Source organism: Pithys albifrons, chromosome 2 (assembly GCF_047495875.1).
Source record: "Pithys albifrons albifrons isolate INPA30051 chromosome 2, PitAlb_v1, whole genome shotgun sequence".
NCBI classification, from domain to species: domain Eukaryota; kingdom Metazoa; phylum Chordata; class Aves; order Passeriformes; family Thamnophilidae; genus Pithys; species Pithys albifrons.
Genome location: NC_092459.1, coordinates 95,595,186 through 95,607,690, shown reverse-complemented (window position 1 = coordinate 95,607,690; position 12,505 = coordinate 95,595,186). Strand labels below are relative to the sequence as shown.

The 12,505-nt window shown below is 39.5% G+C and overlaps 1 pseudogene; it reads left to right on the top strand.

Annotated features, from left to right (window-relative positions):
• The window catches only part of LOC139683462 (spermatogenesis-associated protein 7 homolog), a 51,124-nt pseudogene that overhangs the window by 23,595 nt on the left and 15,024 nt on the right, over positions 1-12,505 (top strand).

Here is a 12,505-nt window from a genome sequence, read left to right as displayed (position 1 = left end):
ATAGAATAGAATATTTCAGCTGGAAATATTTCAGCTGGGATCTGCAGGGATCATCTAATTCAACTGCCTGACCAATTCAGGGCTGATGAAAATTTAAGGCATGTTATTAAGGCATTGTTCAAATCCCTCTTAAACAGTGATGGGCTCGGGGCATCAACCACCTCTCTGAGACACCCGTCCCAGTGTTTGAACACCCTCTTGGTAAAGAAATGCTTCCTCATGTACCTCCTCTGCTTCAGCTTTGAACCATTCCCACACATCATATCACTGGATGCCATGGTGATGTAATAGTTGTGTCTTTTTACTGTCAGAATAATATTTGAAATGCTGTTAAAATTGCTTGAACTTATGACAAAAATTTGAGGAGAAACAGCTAACACAAAGCTTTCTGGGCAGTCCATTCTTTCCAACACAGAGCTGGCTTTGTTGTAGCAGTAAAAATTCTTCTCTGGTGTTCTTATATCAAAAATCAGGGGGCATTTTTCAGGTTTTCATGAAAGAATGGAAACCTGTATCTATCCCCTGCCTTAAATACCCTGCCATAAGATTAGATACATAAACTGGAGATGCTTCACAATCAGGAATATGGGAGATACAGCTCATCATCCTAAGAGTTTTGGGGGAGATAAAATTTAATTGGAAGTGTTTTGAGAGTCAAGAGAACAGCATGATTTATGAAACTGTTGTGAAAATAAGGATTCCTTGGCCATCCCAAGTGTCTGCCTAGGAGGATGTTTACATTTCTTACTCTCAGCAGAAGCCACAATTCCTGAGTGTGAAAAGAACATAAGGTATGCTGTTGAACATGCCAGTGACTAGGTTTCAGGAGAGTGTCTCAGCAATCAAAACGAAGACTTCCTGTTCCAATGGAAATGTGAAAGTTCTGGGGCAAAGAAATGTTATAAGGCACTGTTTCTATTTAGACAAAAGGGAAAAGTCAAAGTAACTTTGTTAGATATCAGGTACTTTATTTATTTATTTATTTATTTATTTAGCATTGAGCCTGACTTAAATTTACCTGTGGTATCCAGGAGGTCTTCCAAATTTCTCAGTCATTACAGATCAATAATTAACAATTAATATTAAGCAGTTGAATTACAGTTTTGGACCTTAGAAGTATAAGATAGCTCTAGAAGTCTCTTCTAACCATTAATTCCATGATGCTCTGCCCCAGATTCACAGAGCCTGAGTCAGACCTTCTGAGGCTGATCAGCTCAGTAAGGGGAGCAGAAACCTTTGCTGATGTATGTATGAAGCTGTCCCAGATGAGCTGGCATAAAACCAGGAAAAAAACACCTATGAAAGATTCATCAAAGCCATTCCTAAACAAGGGGATCATTAAAGATAACCCGTAATTCATACAGCAGAATGAGCCACCCACCCAAACCATTAGTTTGTCCTGTAGTTCTGAAAATACCTTACTAAAGCTCAGCCTTATAACACCGTTACAGACTGCCACTCCAGGAAACTGCAGTGGTCCAGGAAACCCTGCTCTAATTATCTTCCTATTCTTCCATTCCAGGAATGAGAACAACTCCCAAGGGCTTCTCCAATGTACTTTTTTTCTTCCTAGTTTTGCAGTATCTGCTCTGCTTCCATTGCCAGAGTATTGGGTAGCAGTCCAGTGAAATACACACACCAGCATAGTGAAGCTGTGGTAGAAAGTGGCCAAGGTCACTCCACCCAAATTAAAGAATCTCCTGAAGGAAGACCTAAGGAAAATCTGCCTCTCTGAGCACACCTTTAGGTGTCTACAACCTTGGCCTTAAGACAAAGCCATTCTTTCTCTTCTCTGTTGAGTTACAATTTGATTACCAAGTCAAGATTGACTCCTAAGAAAAACAAGATGAGCTATTCAGACCACTGTATATTTTGCACAATTCCCTTGCACTTTTAGGAGTACAGGGTATACATTTAGCCAAGAGAAATTACAAGTAAGATTATACATAAGTACATGATGACATGTGACTGTTTCTTGTTCACCTTTGGTGGAGTGTTGATCATATAATTGCTTCATGGGCTGTGACTCATTTTTATAAATACAAAACCCAAACATACAAAGAAGTGTGTGAAGAAACACATGCTTTAGTAATTGGAAAAAGAAACAGTAGCTTTTTTTAAGAGGAATTTTGTTTTTCTGTGTACTAGCAGAGTACTTAAGTAGTCAGATATGGAACAAAGTAGACTTTTTATAACTTGTGTTTGCCCTTTCTAATTCTCTGTGTGAGACAAGCATTAGTCAAAATAATAATTCCATTTGGATTTTAGTCAATTTAAAATGGAGTTGCTTTGTGATTTTCAAGACCATAACACTTGTGAAAAAACCCCAAGCTGTTTCTCCAAACAGTTCAAAGACATACAAAATTGCAGCATTTTCTCTACAGTTTCTGTGAATAATCTATGCAATTACATAAACATAATTTTATCCTTACAACTGTAGATTCTTAGTTGTCATGAATCTTGGGCAATTGAATGGATCATTTAGCAATCAATGAAAATTAATGTGTTTATATAGGCCAGCATCAATTTCCTATCATTGCAGGCTTATGGAGCATTACTGAGCTGGTTTTTAATAATAAGTTTGACAGTCTGTAAAAAAAAATGCTTATGTCACCATTACAAGGGAGCTGCAATGCAGGGAATATGGAATGGAATGTGTGTCTACACTGCATCATTTAGTTATCAATGATTAAACCGCTGGTCTAGTTTATAATTTCTTCTTCTCATACTTCGAATCCTACGCTATGCAGGGATTTGAGTTTCTTCATAGTAGCCACTGCACATTTCGAGATCATCTTCTGGAATTATCTTCTCAAAATGATGCACCAGCTAGAACAGAGCAAATGCATGCTATCATCCTCTTTTACAGGGAGGAAATTAAGACACCAGAGATTAATTAACATACCTGTGATCACAGTGGAGCCTGTTGTAGAGCTTGGAATTAAATTATGGTTTTCCAAGTCCTACCACAGTGTTTTAATCATCAAGTCATCCTTCCCATCAGTTTCAAAATCAGTGCTGAAAGAAGCGTTTGTAAAAAGGGAGGACGAGAGTATTGGGAGCTGGTTGGGGATGCAGAGAACAGGAGTCTTGTCACAGCCATTGTGCACTGACTATTTTAACTTTGCGTTCTGCTGCCAAAGGAGAAAGTAGCATACATCAGCAATCAGTTAGCACTTTAAACAGGGATGAAGCATCTTGTCATTTCTCTTGTACACCAACTTATAAAATTCCTTACTTACACTCATCAAAAGCTAAAGAAAAAGACTCCCATCATAAACAAATATCAAGTCTTTTTTTGCTCAAATAAGAGAAGTGAGTATATTCTCTCCTTATTTTGGTGTGGTCTACAAAGGAATTGTGTTAAGTGCTGTCAGCACCATTGACAGCCATGAATTTGTTAGAAGGGCAGAACCAGTCAGAGCAGGTATGAGTTATGGCCAGAGGTTTCGAGGAGTTCAAAAATGCTGGAATGGGAGGTTGGTTATGGAAAACTGATTACTTCTTGCCTTCCTCCTGGGAAAATTCCTGTTCATGTCAGCATGACCACTCACAGTAGCAAAATGTGCAAAATTTGCACATGTGATTAGAAAACAATATGGCAAAGAGCAACAGGCAGTGTCACTTAGCAATGTTTTCTGAATTTATTTGGTGTTTCAGAAACTTCTTTTCTCCCTTTAAAATTGTTGTTATACACTCTCTTGATAGCAGTACAGCATTTATGTATGGATGAAAACAAATAATGCTGAGCCAGAGCTTGGAGCTTAAAAAACACCACTTGCTTTAGTTTAAATACCAACATAGACTTTTCATAAGGGCAGCTAGCATGGCAAAGGGCATCTGAAATCAAATGCCTTACCATTGGTTCCTGCTGAAACAATGGTCTTGTTTGCTCTGAAATGCCAAAATAAGCAGTCCCCCCACCAGATAAACTATTATCAGTGGAGGTTGCAGCATTTGGCCCATAGAGGTGAACCTCATGAGTAACTGTCTTTATATTCCTTTGTATTGCACTGGCCAAAAAACTCTGAAAATTTATCAATTAACAATAGCAGCAAAGAGTGAGAAAAAATGACATTTCAGATAAGTTCATAGGTGATCTGTGATGACTGACATGTATCTCTGAGTTTCGTAGACACAGCAAGAATAAACTGCTGTGGGTGTATAGCCTGTTTTCTTCCTGAAGTCTTCTCTCCATTTAGTGTTGTTCTACAGAACTATGTCCAAACCTTGTTTAATTATACCCCACTGTTCATTAAAGTGTTCTAAAGTCTAACTTACCTTTCCAAGAGAAACATATGCCCCTCCTTTAGGATGTATTTATACTGTTTCATTTCTTTTCTGTCTAGAGGTGCTCATAAACTGAAATAAAGTTACTTTTTAACCATCCCTTTGCAGAACTAAATGCATCCAATTCCTTAAATCTGACTCTATGAAGAGTGTTTTCCAGAGTACATCACTCTTGTGGATCCTCTCTGCATCCTTCGCAATTTGTAAATGCTTCTTGACTAGTAAAGTTTTAGATCAGGTTATATAATTCCAGCAGCAACCATCCACCTGTCAAAGAAGACAGCAGTAAAGGCTCCCTGTACTTAGACCTGAGATTTCCACTCTTTATAGGCAATGATACTACACTAGTTTTGTCTCCACTGTCACTGTAGGAAAATACAGGCAACTGTTTATCTAAAAGGTATGGATGTCTTTCAGCAACACTGATTCCCAGAGAAGACTTGCCTTCTTTGACTTAAAGAGCCTGCCTTTTCACAACACTGATGTTCCATTATCCATGCTGAAAAGCATACTGCTTCCCTACATCTACATAACTGAGTGATGCACATCACTTTGTTACAGTAAACCACCCTTTATTATTCATGAGTTCCCCAACTGTAGTTGATCAAGATTTATGAGAAATGATTTTATGTTTTCTTTCAGATAACTGGAAAAAATTATTATTATAATACTAAAACTGATTCTTGCATTAGAAACACCTGCCTCACTGCTAATAACATTTTCAGATCTGCCAGTTTGTAAACGCATGTAATTTTGTAGTGTTTGAATTTCTTAGTCAAAATGTCATGCAGAAAAAAGCCAGGGAGCTTAGAGAAGTTTTTTAAACTAATACATTTATCTCATTCAACCACAGTCAACATATCTTTTTTTTTAATCAAGTTTGCATGGTTTTGATTTTAACCTTTTTCATTGGTCTTTCTCAAGTTATTTACACCAAATCTGTCTTGTAACAGCCTTTCAGTTTTTATGATCAGGACTGTTATCAGTACTGGAGTTCATTTTGCTCTTTTGCTCTTCTTTTTTCCCCACAGTCCTTCAAAGGTTCCTTGTTGTTTCAAAAGTCATCAGGAGTTAAACATCAGCCAACTTTTAAAACACTTGGTAGGAGTTAAACCAGAACTCCCTGTCTGAGCCAAAAATGAAGGCATGAGCCAAGGTGTGGATTCTATTTCTAACTATAATCATTGATTTTAGTAACATCTGGTAAACAACTTAGGGGAAGCCAGTTCCAGCTTTATATCCCATGTTCATACTTGGGCTGTAATGTTTTCTCTTAGACCTGAAAACAGCCTTCTGTTTCAGGAGGCAGCTGTGGAAGCAAACTAAGGTGTTTGCTGACTCTTCTTCCTACTTAAGACAAAGATAAGTAGAACTGAAAGGCACTAGACACAAAACCACCACCACAACAACGAAGTGGTTTAGTTTGTTTCTTTGGAGTTGACCAATATTATTAGCTAAACTGCTTCTATTATGTCGAGTAAGTTTGTGTGTGCTCATTTTGTACACAGAACTTGTACGCAGCAGCACAGGACTGACAAAATGTTTTATCAAACATCAAGCAAGAAGAACTGTCAGGAAAACAGAGTGAGGGCTGTAATAGCTGATCTTTCTGTGCTTTATAGGGTCTAGATTACAACTAAATCCCTTTTATTTTCTGTGCTTTTGTCACATTGACAAGTATCAGATACCAGTACAAGTACAGTGAAATTGTACTATAGCACTGATAAATTAATTTGTACCACAGTAGGCAGGACAATAAATTAGCAAATAAATGAGCTTAACGGAAAGGCTCTTGAACACGCTTGCCTTCATAATTGCTGCACTGGCCACACCACATGATTCTATTCCCTGGGAAGCAGCAAAAGGTATCAAGAGATACTGGCTGCTGCAGAAATAAAAATAATCATGTCCTGAGGATATTCTATTGGCACTCTGAAGCATTATATGCTTTTATAGGAGAAACTTTGCCTCCCTCCACACCAAGTAATTATTTCCAACTACAGTTTGAACCAAAAACTACAACCAGTTCTTAAATACTTCAGCTAAGACATGAGATCAGAAAGCAAGGGAGGGCTAAAGTTTGCTTTTCTGAAAGAAAAAGAAAAAAGCCCAAACACCTATCATGCAAAGTTTGCATGTTATTTCCTCTTTTTTTCTTGGTCATTGCTAGTTGCTATTAAAAAGCATCTGGAGCAAGACAGAATGGTCACATGACTCTTTTCTCTTTGGGTAGCTCTGAACAATGAGTTGTCCACGTGGCTGGGCCAGGCTGCTCCATGTGTTGTGGTCACAGCTGCCTGTCACACAGGACTGCAAGGAATACACATGAGAGCCAACAATGTGACCTGAAAACTCAAGAATGACTAAGGAGCATGCCAAGGAACTGTGGGGCAAGGTCATTGTAGGGAAAGAAGTGCAGGAGGGGAGAAGCCTGGAAAGGAAGAAGCCTGGAGCACTTCTGTCAGTGGATGTTGGGAGCTGGTGAGACTCACGTGCACTGGATTCATAAGAAGGGACATAGAGAAAAACATGAATAAGAAGAACAGTGGTGAGAAAAGAGAAACTGGAGAGAGGAGTACTAGACGGTAGTGATATAAATAAATCCATTTGCAGACATATCAACAAACCAGGATGTGCTGCAAGACCCTGCAGTCAGTCTCACCTGGCTGTCGCACAGCAAAACCCAGCAGCCTGGGCAGTGAAACCAGGCATCTATTAGGTAAGGAGAAGGAGACTTGCTATGAAACATTCTGCCCAAGAGCCTTTGCTAACTACTCAAAACATTAAAATATAATGCAGTGGAATAGTACTTATTTGAATAGGCTTACTGCCATGTGGCATGTTTATAACCATATTTATAGTAAAAATATCAGTGAAATACTAGACAAAGACTGTTTAAAACCTCTGACTCTTTGACCTGGAACATTTTATTTTCTTGTCCTTGGCAAGACTTGCTGAAGGCTCAGCCATGTCTTGGACAGACAGTTGTTGTCCTACCTCACCTGTGCACAGAGAGAAGGGTGGAGAGGCATGGCATTCACTTTTCCTCAGGGTCTCCCAAGTCATTGGAACTGTCATGAAAGAGGCCTGGCATCCTAAAGGATGGTACTGTTGCACAAACACCACAGCAAGCTGCCTTGTCTGTTATTTTTTATATGATTGCAAATCACAAAGTCTTTAATCAGAGTGGAGGAACACTTTGATTGGGCACCGTGTAAACCTAGATAAACAGGGAAGGTATTAATCTCTGTATGAACACGATTGAGCGAGTACATTTTGTTATTTGTTCCAGTGAGTTGTATAATCCTGCTTCCCTCTCATCCAAATAGGATTTAGCATTGTCAACATGTTTTTCTTAATAGGATGATGCTATGAACTCATGTCTGTGCAAGACTCAAAAGCCAGATTACTTGCCTCGGGAGACTATATATTGGTTTTAGCTGTTAGTAAAATCTGTTTTTCCAATGAATAAGACACAGACTTGAGGCCACCTTAGAGGGGAATTACCAAGACATGGTGTGCCCCATACAAGACCCCTCACAAACGTTGGAGGAGACAACTGTTTAGTGCAGCACATACGTGTTTGGGGCTTTTTTAAAAGAAGTTTCTGCGGTTTCTTTTCCAAAAGAAATAATATTTTAAGACTAATGAAAACCCCATAACCCTTCTGTTAATTCAGAAATGTGCAATACTAAATACAGCTTGACACATCTCCTCCTTAAAAAAAAACAAAACATCATTAGTAAATGCTGCTTTGCCAGGTTTCAGGCATTATTCTATACCATTTCTAGTGTGATGCCCTGCAATTACACCACTTCAGAGAATGAGTTGTTGCTTCTTATTAGGAAAAATTTTGCAGCACATTGTGAGTGTAAACTCTAGTCTGTTGTCATAATAGCAGTGTAAGGGGGCTCCGGGCTGATCATGAACCAGTTGTGCATTTTGTTATGGATAGGTCACTATTAATCAAGCTATCATCACACTACCAGAAGTCACATTTTGACAGCCCTCCTGAAGCCTTTCCAGCCCTCTAGAATTACATGTTTCAGGAGTGTCTGCAGGTGTACCTTCAGGGGAAGGAGCAAAGCACAGTTCTCTGTTGGCCTGCCTGGCAGTATTGACATATGCTACCATGTGCTATAGCTTCATAGGGCAAGAAAATTATGACAGAGCTGCATTTTCAACTCCAAAGGCCCATATGCAGCTGGCAGGATCTCAGTGGACCCCACTTTATTGATATTTTGTGAGTGAGTCCCTAGCTTCAACTAGAACTGCGTGGGCTATTATTTTTTAAATACCATCTACAAAGAGAAAAATTCATACCCTTTTTCTCAGAGCTGTGCATGGAAGCAACATGGCAGGTAAAAAGAGCTGAAAATTTTGACTGTGCGTCATTCCTCTTTGCATTGCTAAAAGTAAGGGTCCGGCAAAAGATGGTGAATTGTGAGAGGCTTTGCTTTGTACATGACTATGCCCCTGTGGGCTTCTGTTATCTTGGATAACTCATATCCCCTTCTTATCTCTGTGTTTTCCTGTTATAATTTTATAATACTTAATATATAATGTTTTACATATTAAATTATATAATATCCCATATAGCAACAATGCTTAAAAGAATCAGTGTTCTTTCTTCTGCTCTCCCTTGCATATTTTCAGAAAGATCATAGAATCATAGAATGGCTTGGATTGCAGGAGACCTTAAAGATCATCTAGTTCCAATACCCCTGTCATGCACAGGGCCACCTTCCACTAGACCAGGTTTCTCAGAGCTCCATCCAACCTGGCCTTGAACACTTCAGGGGTGGGGCATCCACCATTTCTTTGGGCAACATGTTCCAGTGCCAAAGGACTAAGTCTGTTTTATTCTTTACACTTCTCAGTCTGAGTTTGCCCAATACAGAAAGTGGACTTTCTTAGCATTGCAGTCTGCACAGACCACAGTGGCAGCATGACTTTGGTCAGCCAGCTGTTAGTATGCAGACTTGAAATTTTACTCAACTTCCTCAGTTCTTCTGTTTTGACCTGCTTCAGTTTTTGTCTGGGATAAGGGAAAGAATGTGCAAGGGGGTGGAAACAAAATGTTACCATGCTCTCTTATCCCTCCAGTAGCTCATTACTCACTGTATGAGTGATATAATGGAGTCCTGGCTCACAGTGATTTCAAATTCATATGTGTGCTGAGCATGTGTATTCGAGATTGAGATGTTCACATTTTTTGGTCTGTGTTTTTGACAAGCCACCTGTGAAAAGTTTATTCTTTTCCTGCCAAATTATAGGGAACAAGCACTGATAAGGAGAAAGTCCTGCTCTTGAAGACTGAGCTCTGTGTAAACTAAAATTAATTGGGTCTCTCTTTTTGGCTGACAGCTCTTAGAGGATCTTTGAAGGAGAAATTGATGATGAGGGAGATGAGGGAAGATCCCAGACCCATTTGATTAGGACCCCCTGAGTGATAATACACACACATGTGTGAGGGGAATTCCAGTGCCCACACACATGCACATAACAAGAGGGTGGAGCCAGGGACCTTTACCTGGGCAGTTCTGGCCACATCCGCCCAGGCAGATGCCACTTGCAGACTGAATAAAGAGTGGATGGCTCATGTTCTGGTGGCTGCTTACTTCACATGAAGGACAAAGTTGCCTGGTAGCAGAGACGTCTGGTAATGCTGTGAGCTCACCAGTCCCTAGAGAATGCTGCCTCTTCCTCTGGGGAGTCTGCGTGCTCTGGGTCAGTAAGACAGCCTTTGTAAGTAACCCCTGGGTGAGTAAGGGTGCTATGCATTGGGCTTATTTTCTTGTTCTTCTTTCTCTCTTTCTCAAGTTCCTGTTTACTTAGCCACTTCTGGTAATAAAAGACACAGTTTTGCTAAATTCTCAACAGCATTCAATCTCACTTTCTGGCATCTTTTTGAACCCTCCCTGTTACAGCATGGAAGCAGCAAGAGCCAACTGTAAAAAGTAGTATAATTGCATTCTCTGTCTGCTACTTGGTATTAAGAGAAAGAGACAGCATAGTCTTTACTGGCAAAAAATGAAAAATGAAGAGTGATACTCTATGACATTTTCATTTATTAAGCTGGGAAAAGTTGTATTTTTCATATTTGCATATACAGACAAAGATCAGCAGAAAAGAGACAGACTAATTCAGACCCTTGAGAAACATAAGATGGATCTTGTACACGGTCTTCCTGCCTCACTATTCAACTCCAGAAGTGTTTCTCCAAGCCAGCAGAAGGTATGTGGTATTCTGACAATGCAGGATCTGTCACACAGGTAGTACTGAGTTGCCTGAAAAAAAAACGATTTTCCCCTTAGTTAGCTGCACTCTGTGGTGCTGGGGAGTGCCTGTAATTCAGCAGTTACGTGCAGCTTTATTCAGTGTGGCTTTTTATAGTCTAGTCAAGCAGAAATAATATTTACCACCCAGTTTTTCCGAGTGGCAGCTGTCCTCCCATCAAATTGTTGCAATCCCTATGTGGCCTACAATGACAGGTACCCATGTTATGACTGCATGTACATGACTAAAATGTGTCCCTGCACTGATAGTGTCATACGTGTGCAGGACTCTCACAGGCTCAGAGTATTACCTGGGAGCCCAGGAATAAAACCCTCATTGAGTGAATTTACTGAAATGATTTGCTAATGTATGTGATGATGTTCTTATTAGAATGATTTCTGTACACAATATTTTCAAGAGAATGAAATCCCAATGATTTTCTTAGTAATCCATCTGAATGCAATGATTTTACATTGTTTTACAGTATCCTCTGAATTTCAGAATGTTATTTATTGGTAAAAGCAAGACTCTGAAGTACTTGTACCTAATACTATATCTTCTGCCAGATATCAGAAACTGCACAACCTCATACTAGTGTGAGGAGAACTGTTCTTCGCCAAATTCTACAAATGGGTCTTACCCCAGTAGCCAAATTCTTGCAAAACATTTCATTCTGCCATAGTCCAGTTTCCCTGGGGCAAAAATTCCTCAGCAGACTAAATTTAGATTGGTTTACCAGTAGATTGCCAATGATACTTTTATAAAAACTGTCATCCAGTTAAAACCTGCATCATTTTGATTTGGAAAATCTAGCTCACAGTGAGATAGCAAAACAATAGGCCACAATTTTCCCTATGGTATTTTTGAGTAAAATAGTGGGTCTGTTTGACTTCAAACTCAAGAGATAGAGCCATGCTCACACCAGCACAGGCATACATGGAGAGAGAATAGAAGATGCCAGTGAGGAAGGACCGTGAGACTGACATTGAGTCATCAGTTCCATAGATGAGAATGCACCATGCTCAAGGAAGAAAACATTCTCCTGGACTCCCTCTGTGAGCCCTGGCAAGCAAAATAGGATTTCTGTAATTTCCCAAGACCCATTGTCATTAGAAACTTCAACCTTACAAAAAGGAGGAAAGAAAAAGAAATTAGGAAGAGGACTGGTTAACTAGATCAAGCACAGTGGCAGGTTTGCTTTATTCCCAACTGTGGTTCCTAAAACAGAGTAAATAATTTAGACCAGTTAAAACCAATTGAATCAGTTTGAAAACAGTTTCTTAAAACTCCTACTGTGTGAATTAATTTCTAGGAGACACTGTCTTGAGTGAATTCTTTTGTGATTTTTCTGTCAGTTTTATTCTTTGAACTTACAGATGAGGTGGTCACTGTTGGAAAATGGCCACCAATATTTGACATCTGATCAGAACAACTCTTCTGAAACAAAGAGAGATCAGCCCCGCTCTGCATTATTTCAGAAGTTCACTTCAAGGACTCTGATGCCCACTCCTGCTACAAGAAAGACTACCCCAAACAGTGCTCCATGTGCTTTGACTCAGACTCCTGTTCACAGCCCCAGTACAGAGAGATCATCTCCACCATTTCTGCAGTCTCGCATGTATTTGGGCAGTCACAACAGGAAGAAGGCATTTCAAAACTCTGTTCAGAAAACATACTCTGGGGACCTCCTCAACAAACATTCAGTTTACTTTACAGAAAGGAAGTGTTTTAGGCCTCGGATCTTAAAGACATCACATCAACCTTTTCTTGTAACATACAGGTATTATAATCCTCCTTCCAGAAAAAAGAGCTGCTCCCCTAGCAGACCATCACTTAAATCATCAGATGTCAATAAAAAAAAGAAAAATGAGCTGCACAGGTACTTCTATCAGTGCTAAAAGTTAAGCAATTTTGATTTCCAACACATCATTTGAAT